General features: G+C 43.1%; 1 protein-coding gene across 2 annotated transcripts in view; it reads right to left on the reverse strand.

Moving 5' to 3' along the window:
• Positions 1-19,776, reverse strand: part of LOC120535112 (serine/threonine-protein kinase Nek6-like) — a 416,838-nt gene that overhangs the window by 293,224 nt on the left and 103,838 nt on the right. Inside the window, exon 1 of one of the 2 annotated variants that reach the window (XM_039762700.1) lies at positions 7,481-7,637. The exons of the other annotated variant lie outside the window; for it this stretch is intronic. The gene's annotated coding sequence lies outside the window, so the exon portion shown is untranslated. Of the gene's footprint in view, positions 1-7,480; positions 7,638-19,776 lie in introns of those variants that run through there. 2 annotated transcript variants of the gene reach the window in all.

Consider the following 19,776-nt stretch of genomic DNA (forward strand, 5'->3'; position numbering starts at 1 on the left):
GTTATTAGAAAAACAAGAAGAGGTCTGTTAGGACAAGGAGATGAAGTGACAGGCTCAGCAAATGTTAAAGAGGGGACTGTGGAGCTGCTCAGTACTTGGGCAAGAATCACTGCTTCGTGGATATGGCACCTCACACACCATGTGATGAAGGTAGAGTTAGAGCACTCGCCATGACCGAGGTGGTCAATGGAAGAACATCCATTACAAACAGCACCTTTCACATGGAAAACTAAATTAAAAAAAAAAAAAAAAGTGAATGTACTTTTTCAGCACACAGGAGATTGAAGCCAAAGACATTACGAGGATGGAACAGCCAAAATCACACGGAAGGTCACCAACAAAAGCAAATAAAGCTCAGATTAATGAATAGAGCGTCTTCAGGTAGCACCGTACAGATGGCGCGAGGCTCACTGCAGATTCAGTACACACACAGGGTGACACAAAAACACCTCGAGTGCCACGAGATACGATGACAGGTGGAAGGTCATCATTAGACATTGACCATCAGGACTGTCCATCTATCTAAAGTGTATATTGAGTTTCATATGTATCTAGAATACGGTGGCTTTGAAGTTTGCCTAATTTATATAGTGTCCTTCCTATCTCTATATATATCAATATCTATCTATCTATCTATCTATCTATCTATCTATCTATCTATCTATCTATCTATCTATCTATCTATCTATCTATCTATCATATAGCACCTTTTATATCTATCTATCATATAGTGCCTTTCATATCTATCTAGATGTACAAAGAGAAGGAGAAAATTCTATAAAAAAGCTGATTCATGAAAAGCTTGTTGAATTGGTATCAAAAGTGGAAAACTGATATTTCTAATGTGTGTTACATAACATAACAAGCTCAAAGACTGAACTGGGTACAATTCATGAATAATCCGTAGACAAGGCCCAGTCCACCACAGGGACCACAAAAGTGCACAAACACACAAAATCACAAATTCAGGCAACTAAGAATTGCTATATAATAAAACCTTCACCTTCATACCATTGGAGCAAAACCACACGGGATTGTGTAAACTCCAGCCACTGGAATCAAATACATAATGTGGGATTTGTGAGGCAGCAGATCTATCTATCTATCTATCTATCTATCTATCTATATCTATCTAGTGCCTATCATATCTATCTATCTATCTATCTATCTATCTATCTATCTATCTATCTATCTATCTATCTATCTGTTATATAGTGCCTTTCATATCTATCTATCTATCTATCTATCTATCTATCTATCTATCTATCTATCTATCTATCTATCTATTATATAATGCCTTTCATATCTATCTATCTATCTATCTATCTATCTATCTATCTATTATATAGTGTCTTTTATATCTATCTTTCTATCTATCTATCTATCTATCTATCTATCTATCTATCTATCTATTATATAGTGTCTTTCATGCCTATCTATCTATATCTATCTATCTATTATATAGTGTCTTTCATATCTATCTATCTATTATATAATGCTATCTATCTATCTATCTATCTTTTCTATCTATCTATCTATCTATTATATAGTGCCTTTCATATCTTCCTCTCTATTATATGTGGCAGACAGCTTGACAATCCAAACCCGATTTTTGTATCATTTTTATTGGGTCCTCACTGATGAGCTCCGTCATTTTCAAGGTTTCATTTGTATCTGATAAGGTGCAGCCTCATAAATCCTCTTTGTATTTATCCCTCACGATGAACTGTGATTGCTCCTAATCTTCTTACTGTTTCAATGTAGTAAGTTTGCTCTTAAACTTTGGAATTTCCTCGTGGTGCGCGTAAGGCAGCTGCAGACATCCGACGACTTTAAGACTTTTTCACTTGAATGAGTCCATCTGGGCAGTTTTATTGATTCACTTTTCTGTACGTTTGTGACTCATTCTGTTGAATATAACTTTATAATATTTTGTTAACTATTGTATTCTAATATCTTTTGGTGTTTTTGTCCTTTTTTGGCACAATGCCCCTTAAAAATGTATTAAATACTCAGGCAGTATAATAAAAGCCCTTTTAGTCTTGTCACTGCACATTTCAGCTAGAGGGACGGGTAACAACTGCTGCTCTTCTGTCCCCTGAGGTATTACGACAATAACCTGAAATTAGACTGAACTGAATTAAAGGTAGGAATTGGCCGTGGATGGGGTGCCGGACCATCGGACACATAAATATTTGATGACCAGAGTTCTGTATAAAGACGGTGCCCTTCGCATGCAGTATGCAGCAATGAAAACACACAGATAGACAGATTGTCCATAAACAAGTGAGGACCCTTGCCATCCTAATCTGCACAAAGCTACCACAGATGACGGGCAGAAGAATCGGCGAAAAGGCTGGTTGGAACTGAAACCCAGGACACCCGTCCTGCACTCCCCATCAAAAGAAGCAGAATTGAAAGCCATGCTTCATCCACATTGACATTCTGCAAATTAATGAAAGCCTCGACAGAAAAGGATCCAAAAAGCCCAACGTCATTTGGCGTCCTGTACGTGGCTGTCTTCTAAGCAGACAGAAAATACTCGGCAGACACATGGGGTCATTAGCACAGGTCACAGCCATTCCCGGCCCACCCCCCACCCCACAAGAGAGCAGCTGGGCACGTCTGGTCCGACTTGTTTAGAGTTAGCAGCGGAGGAACGTAAAAGCTAAGCATGTGCGTGGAACTCCTGAAAAGGGATACTGTTCACATGACACCAGATGAGACACCCAAGGCAGGGCGGAAAGGGGGCATCGAGTAGGGGGGGTGAGGCCTGTTCCGCTCACTGATGGCAGCCGAGCCCGTGTGGAAATATTAGAGAGCCTGCAGATCAACACCTTGAAGGCCATGTTGCTTCAGGGTCTCTTAGAATAATAAGGAGCTGCAGCAATGAAGCGAGAACTCAGCAACTGGCACAGCCCCTCAGCGGGGGAGAGACGGCCATACGCGGAGTCCAGGGGGCTGTTGATTTTTTTTTTTCTGCTCAGCCCAAAGAGACATCAAGACAGTCGAACCAATTCACTTTTTATAATGTGCATTTTTATCGCCACTTTTGTTCGGTGCCTGCTCAAAGAGACTCTTTAGAGAAGCGCTAGAGGATTCGGATGACGGCTTGTCTATAAATGGAGAGATTATTAATAATCTCCGATATGCAGATGATACCGTCCGTTTGGCCGGCAATGCAGGAGCCCTACAGAGACAAATAGATCGGGTAGCAAATGTCAGTGAAATCTAATGGTGTGAAGCCCAACACAGCAAAGACAAAGATAATCATCGCGAGTACAAAGGTCTTAAAAGACATAGACGTTAATGCTACATATTGGACCAAACACCACTACAAAGACTGCAATCACTGTGGGACCACCCAGGTGGGATTAGTGTATTGAAAGGGCATTCAACCATTTAAGGAAGAGGCTCAGTAATGGGACTGATGCATTTTATTGCTACAAATGTCTGTGATTCGCCACCAGTAGGAAGGATCAATGCGTGTCTCTGTTATATTCCATTTGGTATGGGATTTGTAAAAGTAGCATTAATGTTTGTGATACACCATATATCTGAATGAGAAATGCAATGCATTTTATTACTACAAATAATTGTGATGCACCATCTGTTGGAATGACACATGCAATGCATATGTTTCTGTTAAATACCATTTGGTATGGAATTTGTAAAAGTAGCATTATTGTTTGCGATGCACCATCCGTTGGAATGACCCATACAATGCATATGTCTCTGTAATATGCCACTTGGTATGGGATTTGCAAAAGTAGCATTGATGTCTGTGATGCACCAAATGTTGGAATGATAAATGCAATGCATTTTATTGCTACAAAAACATGTGATGTACCATCTGTTGGAATGACCCATGTAATGCATACAGTATGTATCTGTAATATGCCACTTGGTACAGGATTTGCAAAAGTAGTGTTAATGTCTGTGACGCACCAAATATCGGAATGACAAGTGCAATGTATTTTATTACTTACTACAAATGATTGTGATACTCCATCTGTTGGAATGAACAATGCAATGCATATGTTTCTTTTAAATGCCACTTGGTATGGGATTTGCAAAAGTAGCACTGATGTCTGTGATGTACCAAATGTTGGAATGATAAATGCAATGCATTTTATTGCTACAAATACATGTGATGTACCATCTGTTGGAATGATCAATGCAATGCATATGTCTCTATAATATGCTACTTGGTATGGGATTTGCAAAAGTACTGTTAATGTCTGTGACACACCAAATATCGGAATGCAACACTAGCTGCTGTTCCACTGTGCCACCCCAAATCCACAAAACAGAGCACACACCTGGGAGTTCATAACTGAATTCAAATGTTCAAGTCAGTTATTGTATACCCGCCTAGCCCTGAATGGGGGCATAGGGGTAGCTAGAGCCTATGCCAGCTAGCATAGGGCACAAGGCAGGAATAACCCTGAACAGGGTGCCAGTCGATCACAGGGTGAACACACACATGCCAATTTAGACAATTCACCTGACCTGAATGCCTTGGATTGTGGGAGGTGTGATACAAAGCAGGGCATCAGCAAACCCCAACATGAACACATTAAGAGTCCCGGGTTCAAATAAAGGTGTGTTTCTTACACCAAAATACAGAATACCTGCACAAGTTAACACAAGCACAGACTTCTCTTGCCACAAACCAATTCTTCTCCCCAATTCCTCTCACCACAACACTGCCCTCCTCCAGTTGAGTGTTGCTCCACGTCCTCCCAGCTCTGACTCACCTGGATAAGGGAGTGTGGTCCCTTTTATTAAGGTGCCAGGGTCACTGCCCAAAGGAAATATTTCCCAGTCCTACGAAAGTCACATTTTGGGAAGTGTATCTCCCCACATTGCTCCCTTGTGGCACCCATGGTCCCCAGTAGGATTGTATTGCTGGACTACATCGCCCAGCATTCCCTACTGGTTCCCAAATGGGTGCTGATTATGGAGGCTGCCATCTCCTCTTCTGGGGGGATATAAAGTCCCCAGCAATATGCTCCACATCCGGTGGGCTGTCTATCCATCTCCTCCGGCTTCACTTTTGGGTCTGGCTCCTTCTTTCCGCTTGGTTGGGATGCCCATCTCTCTGCTCGGAGCCTCTCGCCATGGTAAGGAGCCATCCCCTTCTCTGGTCGGGATGCCCGTCCAGCCCATGTGGCATTTACAGAGGAAACTGGAACACCCGGAGGAAATCCATGAGGACATGTGGAGAACATGCAAACTCCATGCAGGGAGGACCCGGAACATCCACCATGCCACCCCTCAACTGTTCAAGCGAATAAACTTTAAATTGAAGGAAAAGCCAAACTAAATTATGAGATCATCCAAAATGACAGTAGGGGTATCCTTTGAGTTTCTCAAGAGGGGTTAGCACTGTTCGGGCTTTCAGCTGAATTCTGCCATCGGCCACCCCCACCCTGCCAGCAGGTCTTTAGACTGTTGACGTCTGACAATTCAGTAACGGAGTACCACGCCTGCCAAAGGGCACACACGCCAGCTGTTGTCCATTCAGTTCCATCAAAAATGAAGACCTTACTACATTAGCAGCAGGTGCTGTTGGTAGCAGCTGAATTGGACACAAAGTCAGCTGCCCAGTGACATGACAGGTGGGCGTCACCTAGGTCAAGAGGTCACAACAGGTGTCTCTGGGAGCCACCCAACCTTCAGAAAGCCCAATATCTGTCCTGGCCAATCCGGACCCTCAGACACTCAGTGTCGGCCTCAGAAAGGGGTACATGAGGGCCTTTGACTCCAGCCAGCCTTTGTGACAATTCAGGTCAACATAAAAAGATCACTTCTACAAGTAGTGAGGAGCAAAACAACTTACAGACAAAGTCAAACAAATCTCCATCTGGTGTCCCTGTGCTCTTATTGAAGGATTTACTTTATAGAAACACCTGAGACCCACCGGACTAAATCTCTTCAGAATTTTAAAGACTACAGTCGGGTCGCATCTTAATCTCTGTTTGCTTGAACTTCAGTCTCTCCTCACAGTTCACACCTCTCAGCCATGGAATCAGCTATGGAGTTGCTGTTCCCTGGGCTTTCTCTAGCACTGTTATGCCAAACCTGCACTCAGAACTCCGGAAGAGGCCTCGCCATTGTGTTAAAAAAACCCGAGCATCACCTCCCTAAACCTGCACTTCACACAGCAGGGCGCTATATAACCTGATAGAGCCTTTCAAATGTCCACTGTGACGTCCAGGTCCTTCTCATAAGATGTACATTCATGCTTCAGACCTCCCATTGTGTATTCGAACCTAACATTTTTATGGACTTCACGTAATTCTTTACATTAACTGACATTAAATTTCATCAGCCACAAACCTGACCAAGCAAACATGCGCTGCAAGTCCCACTAAAATATCATCTGTAAACTTGACAGGCTTATCTATCTATCTATTATATAGTGCCTTTCAAGCCTATCTATTATATCGTGCCTTTCATATCTATCTGTCTATCTATCTATTATATAGTGCCTTTCAAGCCTATCTATCTATCTTTCTATCTATCTATCTGTTATATAGTGCCTTTCATATCTATCTATCTATCTATCTATCTATCTATCTATCTATCTATCTATTATATAGTGCCTTTCAAGCCTATCTATCTATCTTTCAATCTATCTATCTGTTATATAGTGCCTTTCATATCTATCTATTATATAGTGCCTTTCATATCTATCTATCTTTCTATCTATCTGTTATATAGTGCCTTTCATATCTATCTATTATATACTGCCTTTCAAGCCAATCTATTATATAGTGCCTTTCATATCTATCTATCTATCTATCTATCTATCTATCTATCTATTATATCGTGCCTTTCATATCTATCTGTCTATCTATCTATTATATAGTGCCTTTCAAGCCTATCTATCTATCTATCTATCTATTATATACTGCCTTTCAAGCCAATCTATTATATAGTGCCTTTCATATCTATCTATCTATCTATCTATCTATCTATCTATCTATCTATCTATCTATCTGTCTATCTATCTATCTATCAGTTCATTTCAAATCTATTTTTCCATACTGGGTAATTTTATTACTGCATCACCGTTCCCAGGTATGTGGTAGGGCAGTCAAGATTGAAATAAAGAAAGCCACCAAACTATGCCATGACTTGGGCTGTCATTTGTGCCAGCCTGTCTCGGCGTATGCACACACACACACACACACATACTGAGAAGATAACTTTCAAAAGAGAAGTAGAAGACATTTTATTTCTTTTTCAACCAAGTAAAGCACAGCAGATATCCGGCCACAGCAGATGGGGGGCTTTCTAGCCATGTTGTCCACAACGGTTGCTGACATCGATATGATACTCGCTAAGAAAGGCGCTATAACCAAGAGCAATTTATATAATTTTACATTCGCAAAGCCTGCAGCAGGCTGAAACTGGAAGACTGTTAACTCATAATAATAATAAAAAAAACAAGCAAAATAAAAACACATACCAACACATGCCCAGAGGATCGGCTGACGAAGAATGGAAAGCTTGTCTCGTCTCTTCTCCTTTATATCATAGCCACTACCAGCACAGGCTGGTGAAGCAATTCTTAGAATAAAGGCTGCTTTTGGCACAGGAAACTTCGCCTGAGCCTAGTGAAAGATGATTTACAGCAGTGAGTCAGTGGTGTATGCAGGAGGAAGCCGATGTTTGCGGTTACAGGCTGCTCCGAGACAGACAGGCAGCTAAAAGCAGGGGAGCAGGATGCCAACAGGAGCTGATCGACGGTGCTTGAGAATAAACCTGACTGAAGGCCGGCCATGTGGCTGGAGAGATAAATTGACAAGATGCACAGGACAGACCTCATGTCAGTATAATGAGCCAATCAGACGACAGGGCTAGATCAGTGTCAAATCGTACATCAGTGTGAGGTTTCACAAAAAAATTGAGGCAGATAGATAGATAGATAGATAGATAGATAGATAGATAGATAGATAGATAGATAGATAGATAGATAGATAGATAGATAGATAAAAGGCGCTTTACATATCCCAAAAGAAAAGTTTAGCTTTTCACAGAAGCTTGATGAATAAATAGATACATAAATCTATCACGTGCCCCCCGTCACAAACTTGTAACAAAGTGTGTCAAACCAAATGCCAATTTATGACCAATGAGCTCATCTCTTAATAAAGTAACAACACACAACGTGAAGCTCTTTAGATTTTATGTCAGAGGTTGGACAAAGTCACGTGAACTTTCTTAATGGGACAAAACAAGGACAGATATAACAGCGAGTAAAAGCCAAGAGCAGAAATTCTTAAAATGATCCTATAAAATGTTTGAGCAAGGAGAAGCCTTTCTCTAATTTTGACTTCAATTACAGACATGGAGCATCCATAACTCCTTAAAAGAGTCAGAATTTGTACACATGGCGTGACATTCAGGTGCATTTGCGACTTATGTATATAAACTGCTCAAAAGAAATGAAAGGACCCCTTTTGAATGAGAGTTTAGCATCAAGTCAGTGACACTTGTGGGCTATTGATCTGGTCAGTTAAGTAGCAGAGGGGCTTGTTCATCAGTTTCAGCTACTTTGGTGCACTAGAGGGCCAACAATGAGACCACCCCCAGAACAGTAATGATTGGTTTAGCAGCTGGAGGGAGGCCACTGACATTTTTCCCTCCTCATCTGTTTTGTCACTCGTTTTGTATTTGGCTACGGTCAGTGTCACTACTGGTAGCATGAGGCCATACCTGGACCCTACAGAGCTGGCACAGGTAGTCCAACTTCTCCAGGATGGCACATCAGTACCACGTGGCATTGCCAGAAGGTTTGCTGTGTCTCCCAGCACAGTATCAAGGGCATGGAGGAGATTCCAGGAGAAAGACAGTCAGTGACTCTAGGAGAGCTGGACAGGGCCCCTCGTAGAAGGTTCTTAACCCATCAGCTGCACCCACCAGTATCTGCTCCTTTGGGCAAAGAGTAACAGGATGAGCACTGCCAGAGCCTACAAAATGACCTCCAGCGGGCACACCACTGGTGTGAATGTCTCTGACCAAACAATCAGAAACAGACTTCATGACGGTGGCCTGAGGGCCCGACGTCCTCTAGTGGGCACCATGGAGCTCGATTGGCATTTGCCATAGAATACCAGAATTGGCAGGTCCACCACTGGTGCCCTGTGCTTTTCACAGATGAAAGCAGGTTCACCCTGAGCACATGTGGCAGACGTGAAAGGGTCTGGAGAAGCCGTGGAGAACATTATGCTGCCTGTAACATCGTTCAGCATGACCGGTTTGGTGGGGGGGTCACTGATGGTCAGTCTGGGGAGGCATATCCAGGGAGGAACACACAGACCTCTACAGGCTAGACGATGGCACAGCAGGACTGCCATTAGGTATTGGGATGAAATCTTTGGACCCATTGTCAGACCCTATGCTGATGCACGACAATGCCCAGCCTCATGTGGCGAGAGGATAAAGGAATTCATACCATTGACCAATGCTCACTCGCACCTCTGGGTGAGACATTATGTTTCGCTCCATCCGAGGCCTCAGAACATCCAGGAACTCAGTGATGTCCTGGTCCAGATTTGGGAGGAGATCCTCCAGGACACCCTCTGTCATCTCATTAGGACGTACTCAGGCCTGCATACAAGCACATGGGGGGGGCATACAATCTACTGAGTACGATTTGGAGTTGTTGCAATGAAATTTAAGCTAAATGGACTCGCCTGCCTGCCTGCCACATCATTTATTTCCTTTGATTTTCGGGGTGTCTTTGAATTCAGCCTTCTGTAGGTTGATCATTTTCATTTCCATCCAATCGTTCCTAACACATCACCATATCAGTCCATAGCCGTCGAGATATCACGTTGAGATCTGAGGTGTTTTCAAATTGTTCCTTTCATTTTTTGAGCAGTTTATTTAAGTTGAAATAACCTGTCTCAAGATACATTTAAAAGTAAATCATCAGTAAATATTACTTTGAGTTTTCCCCAATGTTCCTTCAATGGAAGTGTTCGTAATTTGCACGGCCTACACATTTTAACACATTTCAATGAAAACAGCGCTTTTCCATGAAGATTATGTGTAGCGAGTTAAAAATGACACAAGCCCCCCGAGTGCCGAGTTGTTCCATTCGTGCAAACAGAAAGGCAGGCGGACAGACATGACATCAGCAATAGGTGCTTCTGCATTTTAGGAGTAGAAGATGACGAGAGAAGAGAAAGCTGGCGCCTCACTAAAGTCGAAGGGCCTTCTCCAGAACTGATGATGAACTGTAAATCCCTTAGCAGAGATAAACTTGTATGGCCTCAGGTTATAAAACTCACAGAAACAGTGTAGCGGAGTGCGGTCACTCCTTACAACGACTACCTGAAGATTGAAACAGCAAAGTATTTATTATCAATTAAAGAGAGCTACAGTGAGCACAAGCTCTGAATGCCACAGCCTTGGCCTCACTAACTGCAAGTGCACCTCGAGTTTCCTCCCAATCAATTCCCACGTGTCTATCATCACACTTTCTGTTCCTTTTCTATCTCTGCTTATCGCTAAGTTGACCAATATCTCTTCCAGATTCTCTTTAAAGGTTATCAAGATTTCTGCTCCAGCCCCATGACTTGGTAGTTTTGTTCCACATTCCTACCACTCCTTGCGTGAAATTTACGTTCCTTATTGATTTGTTGCTCACGGTGCTGGAATGTCTGCCCCGTTGAACCATGTGACTCAGCTCTAGCCACAACATCGTCTACGGGTTTAGGTGTGGACTTTGACTCGGTCAATCTAAAACTATAAAACGGCTTGTTCTTCACTACTATGATTCTGACTCGATTGTTTCAGATTATTGTTTTATTGCACAATTCTGCTGCACTCCACTTTCAGCCCACGCGATAATGACCTGATACTCTTCAGAAGAATTGCGATCTATGATTTCTTTCATGTATGCATTGATACGTAGATAGACAGTAAAAGGGAAATTTTGTGCTTTTACAAAAGCAAATACACACAGGAATTACAAAAAAGAAGAAAATCTGGTGACTGGGTTAAAGATATAGAGATCAGTCACAACGAGATGTTATGAAAGCATGTTGCTACAGTTATACAAGAGGCCCCATCGCACTACCAGACATATTTGTCTTCAACAATAATTTGCTCAGTGATAGTGTGTTAGAGAAAGAAATGTGCAGCATTGTTCATAATGGCACTCCTCCACTACCACCTCCGGCAGGACCAGTAGGCATCCCGTAACTGAGCTTGCCTTCTTATTCAGCTTGTTGATCTGATGGGCCTATCCTGTCCTGAACTTAGGTGGCTGACTCGGTGGACCTGTCTTGAACTGATGTGGCTGACTCGGTTGACCAGTCCTGAATTGATGTGGCTGACTCGGTGGACCTGTCTTGAACTGATGTGGCTGACTCGGTGGACCTGTCCTGAATTGATGCGGCTGACTCGGTGAACCTGTCTTCAACAGATGTGGCTGACTCGGTGGACCTGTCCTGAATTGATGTGGCTGACTCGGTGGACCTGTCTTCAATTGATGTGGCTGACTCAGTGGACCTGTCTTGAACTGATGTGGCTAACTCGGTGGACCTCTCTTCAAAAGATGTGGCTGACTCGGTGGGCCTGTCTTGAACTGATGCGGCTGACTCGGTGGACCTGTCTTGAACTGATGTGGCTGACTCGGTGGACCAGTCCTGAATTGATGTGGCTGACTCGGTGGACCTGTCCTGAATTGATGTGGCTGACCCAGCAGGTTCCTCCAATCAGCGTTTGCTGCTGTGCAGCATTATTCAGGTGGCGGTAATGTGATGGTAAGAGAGAAGCAAAGTGAGCTCTTTGCTTCACCATTGCACTTTCTGAGTTTATCATACATTTTCCTAGTTGCATAACAATTTTAAGAGTTTTCAGTGTTTTCTCGAGATTGTGACCTTTACGCCTCAACTTATGGTATCTTCGTTAGTTCCTATTCTGCTTTTCTTCATGTATGACCACATGCAGACTTTCGAATGTCTGACTCTGTTAATGTCATAATATGGTGTAAGTGCCCAAGAGGACAGACAGGAATCCCAGTGGAGGGTAATTCCTTGCCTGGATGGGAGGCCAGAACAGAAGGGCAGACAAACCTTGCCGGCTGGATTAAGAAATGAGTTTGTGCCCGGCCAGAGTAATATAATTGATGGACCGGGGGAGATCCACCATACAGCAAGTGGCAGTGATCCTCTTGTGGCATCCCAGTTTGGACACCTGCAAGGGTGCTTGGGTGTTGGGAGTCCGGAAATGCAACCCTGTTGGGGTCCATGGGTGCCAGTGGAGGGTGCTGTTGGGGGTGGGGGGACTTCTAAGAGGACATACTGTGGTACCGGAAGCATTTCCATGTCTGGCTTGATGCATCAAGGAGTCAGAGTCGGGAGGCAGCGGACAACACACTTGGAGGAAGGAAGGAGGAAGAAAGTGACAGAATTTTACATTCGATTACTGATGTTGTGATGGATGATTGTAATAAAGGCATGGTGGATGAATAAATATCTTTTATATATTGCAGATTTTTTCGTGACTGCATTTTAATTGTATTCCCAATAGAATATTTAGGCATAAACTTATTATATTTTTCAGGGACTTGTAATCTGTACTAATATCCACTAATCTCTGTTGTTCCCTCTGGTTCTCCGGTGGTGGTGATCTGTGCCACCACCAACTGATCAAAGCACCGTGCAGCCCCCTGAAATGATGGAATGAAAGCGGGTGTCTCAGCTGTCCACATCAAATCCCATCATGTGAATCATGAAATCTATGAGGTTTGATTTAGGAATAATTATGTTAAGTAGAATGCCCAATGGGGGCTGGGTGGTCTTTTGGCCTTGGAAACCCAGCAAGTTTTTTTTTTTTTTTCCTCCAGCCTAACTGGAGTTTCTTTTATTTATTTTTTTTTTGTTTCGTTTTTTCTGTCCTCCCGGCTCTCTGACCTTACCATGTTGAGTTGTTATTTAGTCTTTAATTTTATTGCTTATTTTTTAATTGTTTTCCCTTCTTGTAACTTTCTTTTTGTCATCTTGTAAAGCACTTTGGGCAACATTGCTGCATGAAAATAAATGTTGATATTGTTAAATCCAGAATTATGTTGGGTATTACTGTGCCTCTGGTTTGGGGCTCAGTGGCGCCCCCGATGGTTACAATGACAAAGACCAAGGAATTTAATGTTTGGACTAGTGTTTTCTTCATTGTGTTTTTAATTTTGTTAAAAGCAATTCACGTTTTTCCGTAGCGCCGTCTGTTTTTTTCTCTCGGGACACTGCCATGTTGGAGACTGGTTGCCATGACGTGAGGTCACTGGGAGAAGGTCCTTGAAGGTTGCACACCTCATGTACCTCATTCATCGAAGACTGCATTTGTGAAAGAACGAAAGGTTCTGTGTCATTTCATATTGTTCATTTTTGATTCTCCTGGTCTCCTGGTTATGACATTCTTTTCTGTCCTCTTAATTGTTTCCTCACTACAGTTATGTGTACTCTTTTTGGGCTTATGATTTACCATTCTATATTTTCAACATAAATTCAGACTACATGTACCGAGTTTTGTGATTTAATTTGTGTCTTTCCAGACCACTGCATGAATTCTGTTATATCAATCAGTACACAAAGAAATCACCAGCTTGTAACTTCTTTATTACAGTAAAATCTCGATCTCATAATTCTCCCTCTAGGAACTCTCCTCCCATTTCTTCTCTCAGTTCTTTATATAGCATTTCCTTACAAAATCTAGTGGCATACGCTTATGTGTGGACCTCCATGGGCCAAATATCCTGTTCTTGTTGATTCTTTTCCGCTGCCACATATTGACAAACTGCTTTCTCACTTATGAGGTGCTACTGTGTTCTTCACTACAGATCTTGCAAGCTCTTGCAATCAAGTGCTTTGCATGCGTCAGTTTGAATCCCATCCTCGTTGCCAATTTTGTTATATTGATCAGTACATAAAGAAATCTCCACGTTATAATTTCCAAACACCTTCTTTATTACAGCAAAATCTCCATCCCATAACTCTTCCTCTAGGAACTCTCCTCCCGTTTCCTCTCCCAGGTCTTTATATATCATTTCTTACAAAATCTGGTAGCATACACAAATGTTTGGCCCTCCATGGGCCTAATACAGCTTTTATTTTTGATTCTTTTCCAATACAAAAACATCTTGACAAACTGCTTTCTCAATGACGAGGTACTACTGTATTCTCCAAAACAGATCTTGCAAGCTCTTGCCATCGAGTGCTTTGCACACGAGGGTTCGAATTCCATCCTCGTCACCAATTTTGCTATATCCGTCAGTACATAAAGTAATCTCCATCTCATAACTCTCCCTTCGAGAACTCTCCTCCCATTTCCTCTACCAGGTCTTTATGTAGCATTTCTTAGGAAATCCGGTGGCATAAGGTTACGTGTGGACCTCCGTGAGCCTAATATGCTGTTATTGTTGATTATTTTCTGCTGCCACATATTGATGAACTGCTTTCTCAATTATGAGATGCTACTGTGTTCTTCACTACTGATCTTGCAAGCACTTACAATCGAGTCCTTTGCACGCATCAGTCAAATCCCATCCTTATCGCCAATTTTGTTACATCGATCAGTACATAAAGAAATCTCCAGGTTATAATTTCCAAACACCTTCTTTATTACAGCAAAATCTTGATCTTGTAACTCTTCCTCTAGGAACTCTCCTCCCATTTCCTCTCCCAGTTCTTTATATATCACTTACAAAATCTGGTAGCATACACTAATGTTTGGACCTCTGTGGGCCTAATATGGTGGTTATTGTTGATTGTGTTTCCGCTACAAAAACATTTTGACAAACTGCTTTCTCAATGACAACGTGCTACTGTATTCTTCACTATAGATCTTGCAAGGGCTTACCATGGAGTGCTTGGCACGCATAGGTTCCAATCCTATCCTCGTCACCAATTTTCTTATAGCGATCAGTACATAAAGAAATCTCCAGGTTATAATTTCCAAACATCTTCTTTATTACAGCAAAATCTCAATCTCACAACTCTCCCTTCTAGGAACTCTCCTCAAATTTCCTCTCCCCATTTCTTTATATATCACTTCTTACAGTGCCACCTACTTCATCCATCCATCCATTATCCAACCCACTATATCCTATCTACAGGGTCACGGGGGCCTGCTGGAGCCAATCCCAGCCAACACAGGGCAGGAAACAAACCCCAGGCGGGACACCAGCCCACCGCAGGGTGCATTCACACACACACACACACACACACACCAAGCACACACTATGGACAATTTAGGTTCCCCAATCCACCTAACCTGCATGTCTTTGGACTGTAGGAGGAAACCGGAGTACCCGGAGGAAACCCACGCAAACACGGGGAGAACATGCAAACTCCACGGTGGAGGACCCAGAAAGCGAACCCGGGTCTCCTAACTGTGATGCAGCAGCGCTACCCACTGTGCCACCATGCCGCCGCCACCTACATCCACTATTAATAACATTAATAACTCAACATAACACATTCCGACTACTCCGTGCTTTCTCTCTAAACTACTGCCGTGTTGTTAATTCATTTTGTCACATCATTCCTGCTGGGAAGCCCTTGTCGAGACACTCTACCTCGGTGGGCATGTATGACCCGAAGATGGCAAGTCACCCACATCCATCCCCACACTATGACATACTTGACCATTAAGAGGTCGTACTTATCCACAGAATGCTTTGTTAGTCTTTCTCCACGGTAAAACATGGTCCGTGTCAGGCTAAGAGTACAATTTTAGGGTCATACAGTAAATTCATAAAAAGTTTTATGTCAAACTTGAGGTGAGCACTTGTGTTCTCATTAATATCCAACTGCAGAGCCACAGCAACGTACGTCACCACTGGTCTACGTCAGCAGTTACAGGATGAAAGTTAAGGTTAGGGGTTCGTATGATTAGTGTGTAGGAGAAATAGTTAAGGTTAGGTTAAGATCAGGGATTAGTTTTGCTAAGGTTTGGGTTTGATGTGGTTAGTGTGTCAATCTATTTGATTTGTGACGACCCAATAAACATTTATTACCAAACTGCTGGTCTAGACGTGCAGCGAAGTCACTTCCGCCCTGAAACTGCAGTGATGTATGGTTCTGTGGGTCCGCAGGTCAATACATCTCACTTGGCCACGGATTCTATTTTTCCCTTTGCATCTTTTTTGATAGCAAAGTAGAAGAGGCCTGCAGATCCTCAGATGCTGTTCTCAAGTTCATTTTGACATCATGGAAACTTTTATGTCTTGATATTGGATAGATTTGGGCAGGATGGGCAGTCCTGGGAAGACTCAACTAGCATCCTAAACTTTTTCCCTTGGGACAATATGGCACTAACACTGCAGCTTGATGTAGTCCCAGAGATTAAGAATTGGCTTTGTAAATCTCTCCAAAGAAATGTTTCTGAAATTTGAAGGAATTTTCTTTGATCGAATCAATGTTCTGGCAGCTTTACTTGGATGAAAGCATAAACCGGTTTAATCCAGATCACAGCTGCAAGTGTGTTAGGGAGGGATAGTCTTCACCACCTTGGAAGGTTTTCACATTTTATTCCCACACAACATTGAATCCTAGTGGCTTTTCTAAAACTGATCAACAGAAAGAGACTCTTTAATGCCAAAGTGAAAACTAGTCAGGTCAGGTAAGGTCAGGTTGGGTAGCACTGGTACAGCGCATTGCCACACCCACCACACGACGAAACAGCTTGGGATCCTGGTTGGCAACCTCCCAGACAGACGCACGGCCCAATCCTACCCTCTATCTGACCCGCTATCTGCCATAGCCAGGTGTTATGAGTGCGTACCCTTGGACTGGTCCAACCACTCCATGTCTCACAAACAGGGAACACCAGGACTCTAAAGACTTGGACCTTCGTCCTTTTGCATAGATATCAGGAACACCACACGCCCCTTTCTAGTGACCTCATGACCCTCCATGCTCTCCCAATCTGTCTACTGACTTCACAGGAAGTGTCACCAGAGACATGAATGTCACTGCTGAGGTAAGTAAACCTCTCGATGAGGTTGACACTCTGTCCGCAGACAGACATTCTGGCGATGGCTGTGCCCAAGAGGTCATTAAAGGCCTGGCTCTTGGTTTTTATCAGGACCTTCACAAGCCCAGACACTCAGACCCCTCACTCAGTCTCTTGAGCGACCCGATCACAGTCTCCATTGACTCTGTGAAGATCACAGCATCATCAGCAAAGTCAAGATCATTGACTCTTTCTTTGCCAACAGATGCCCCTCAGCTGCTGGACCCCACAGGCCTGCCCAACATCCAGTCTATGCAAGCATTGAACAGAGTAGGAGCAGAACACACCGCTGATGAACTCCAGAATCAACTGGCAAAAACGCAGAGGTCCTGCCTCCACTCTGCATGGCACTCACAGTATCAGTGTACAGGCCAGCCATGATATCCAGAAACCTTGAGGGGATCCCGCAAAGTCTCAGTATGTCCCCATAGGGCAGCTCAATCAACTGAGTCAAATGCTTTATGAAAATTGACAAAAGGCTGCAAAGAAACTCTGCTGATATTCATGCTTGCGCTCCATGAGCACCCTCATTGCCAGGATGTGGTTGATGGTAGACCTCTTAGGCGTAAAACCAGACTGCTCCGGTCGCTGGTAGGTGAGCAAATGATCACGGATACTACTGAGGATGACCCTAGCGAGGGCTTTGCCCAGCACCAAGAGCAATGTTATCCCCCTGTAGTTGCTGCAACCCAGGCGATCACCCTTCCCTTTCCAGATTGGGGTGACAAGTCCCGTTTTCCAGTCAGTTGGAATGACACCCGTTTCCCAAATGGAAACAAAAACTGTTTGCAATGCCAGAAGGACAGCCTTACCACCAACCTGGAGAAGTTCACCCCAGGATACCACAGATCCCTGCTGACTTCCCTACCCTCACTGCTTCACCGCCTGTGCAATCTCCGTGATTGGTTCACAGCTAATTGGAGGATCAGCCTCAGTGACAAATATAAAACAGAAAATGACTGAATACTTAAGTATTTACTTTAATACGACCCCCCTAAATCATCACTGGTGTGGCCAACTGTTTTTTAAAATTCACAGAATTAGTTCAGTGGAGATCATCAGTCTGGGGTTTTTGTTGATTGTTGTCTAAATGCTCCAATATGTTGGAGGCCAACATGGCAATGAGTCAGTATGGTGGCCTAACCTTCACACTGAAGACACAAGAACACACCAAGCCACTCCGTGAAATGCACAAGTCGAGGGATGGTGACAAGAAAATGTTCCAAGTTATTGAAAACCGCTTGGAATTCAGTAAAAAAAAAAATGGAAATATTATGGGACACCTGTAAATCTGCTCAGAGCCAAGATGTCCACCAAAGCTGAAGAATTCGAGTGAAGGAGGCCACCAAGACAACTCTGCAAGGAGTTACAAGCTACAGTGGCTCACACTGGGAAGCTTCACCAGTTGTGGCTTTACAGGAGAGTGAAGAGAAAAAACGCAGAAGACATCTCGGCAGAAGACACAAGGGAGACACTGAAGGCATCAGAAAAAAAAAATCTATGATCTGATGAAACCAAAATTGATCATTTTGGCCATCATACTAAATTTATTAAAAGAATGCCATTAACTCCATGAAGCATCATACTGTGGGGATGCTTCTAGGCAGTGGACCCTGGAAGATTTCTAGGGATAAAATGAATGCAGCAAAACATGGCGAGGAAAACCTGATGCAGTATGCATGAAACCTGCGCCTTGGAAGAAGATTTTGTTTTCTTATACCAAGCATAAAGACCAAGCTATTTCAAAACAGTGTAACGAGACCAAAGCAAAGGCACAAAATGCTGCTGTTAGCGGCATTGGTTCAGTAAAGTAGAGCAATAGCCCAAATAAAGGAAGGTTGGTGTCATTGTTTTTTCTGACTTACCACTATAATGAAATATGTAAGGATCAAACGATCCATATTGGCACTGCATTGGTGTCAGGAGTGGGATAAGTCCTAACATCTGATTTAGCATTGTGAAGCAGAGCCGACCAAGAGAGTGTGTAGGGAGTGAATGAGGCTCATTGTAGAGGCGTTATAAAGAAGCTTTTAAAGGGGAGTCACAATGCTGAGATCTGGACTTGAGGCGCTGTTTTGCGGCATCAGTTCAGCGAAGTAGGACATCATCCAAATAAAGGAAGATGGTGTCATTGTTTTTGTCCGACTCACCTCCATAGTGAAAAACCCAAAAGATCAAAGAATTCATATTGGCACTACATTGGTGTTAGCAGTGGGATCAGGCCTAACATCCGATTTAGCAAAACTTCCAAGTGTCACAGAAATATACATTGGACTTTCTGGTCTCTTCCGAGGAGCTGCTGGAGAGTCTCAATACTGAGTTCTGGTATCTGCAGCATCTGTACTGGAATCCTTTAAGCCTTTGAAGGGAAATCACAAAGCTGAGATCTGGACCTGTGATGCTGTTTGCGGCATCAGCTCAATAAAGTAGAGCAATAGCCCAAATAAAGGAAGGTTGGTGTCATTGCTTTTGTCTGCCCTCCATATTTAGCTGCGGAAAAGAGTTATGTAAAGATCAAAGAATCCATATCGGCACTACATTGGTGTTAGCAGTGGGATCAGGCCTAACATCTGATTTAGCAAAACTCAGAGTGGCACAGAAATATAAATCAAACATTCTGGGCTCTTCTGAGGAGTTGGAGAGTCTCAATGCTGAGTTCTGGATTCTACAATGGCGTTTGCAGCATCCATACAGGAATGAAGACAGCTGGGAGACCACTACCTCCACAGGTCCACATCT

Source organism: Polypterus senegalus, chromosome 9 (assembly GCF_016835505.1).
Source record: "Polypterus senegalus isolate Bchr_013 chromosome 9, ASM1683550v1, whole genome shotgun sequence".
Classification (NCBI taxonomy): Eukaryota; Metazoa; Chordata; class Cladistia; order Polypteriformes; family Polypteridae; genus Polypterus; species Polypterus senegalus.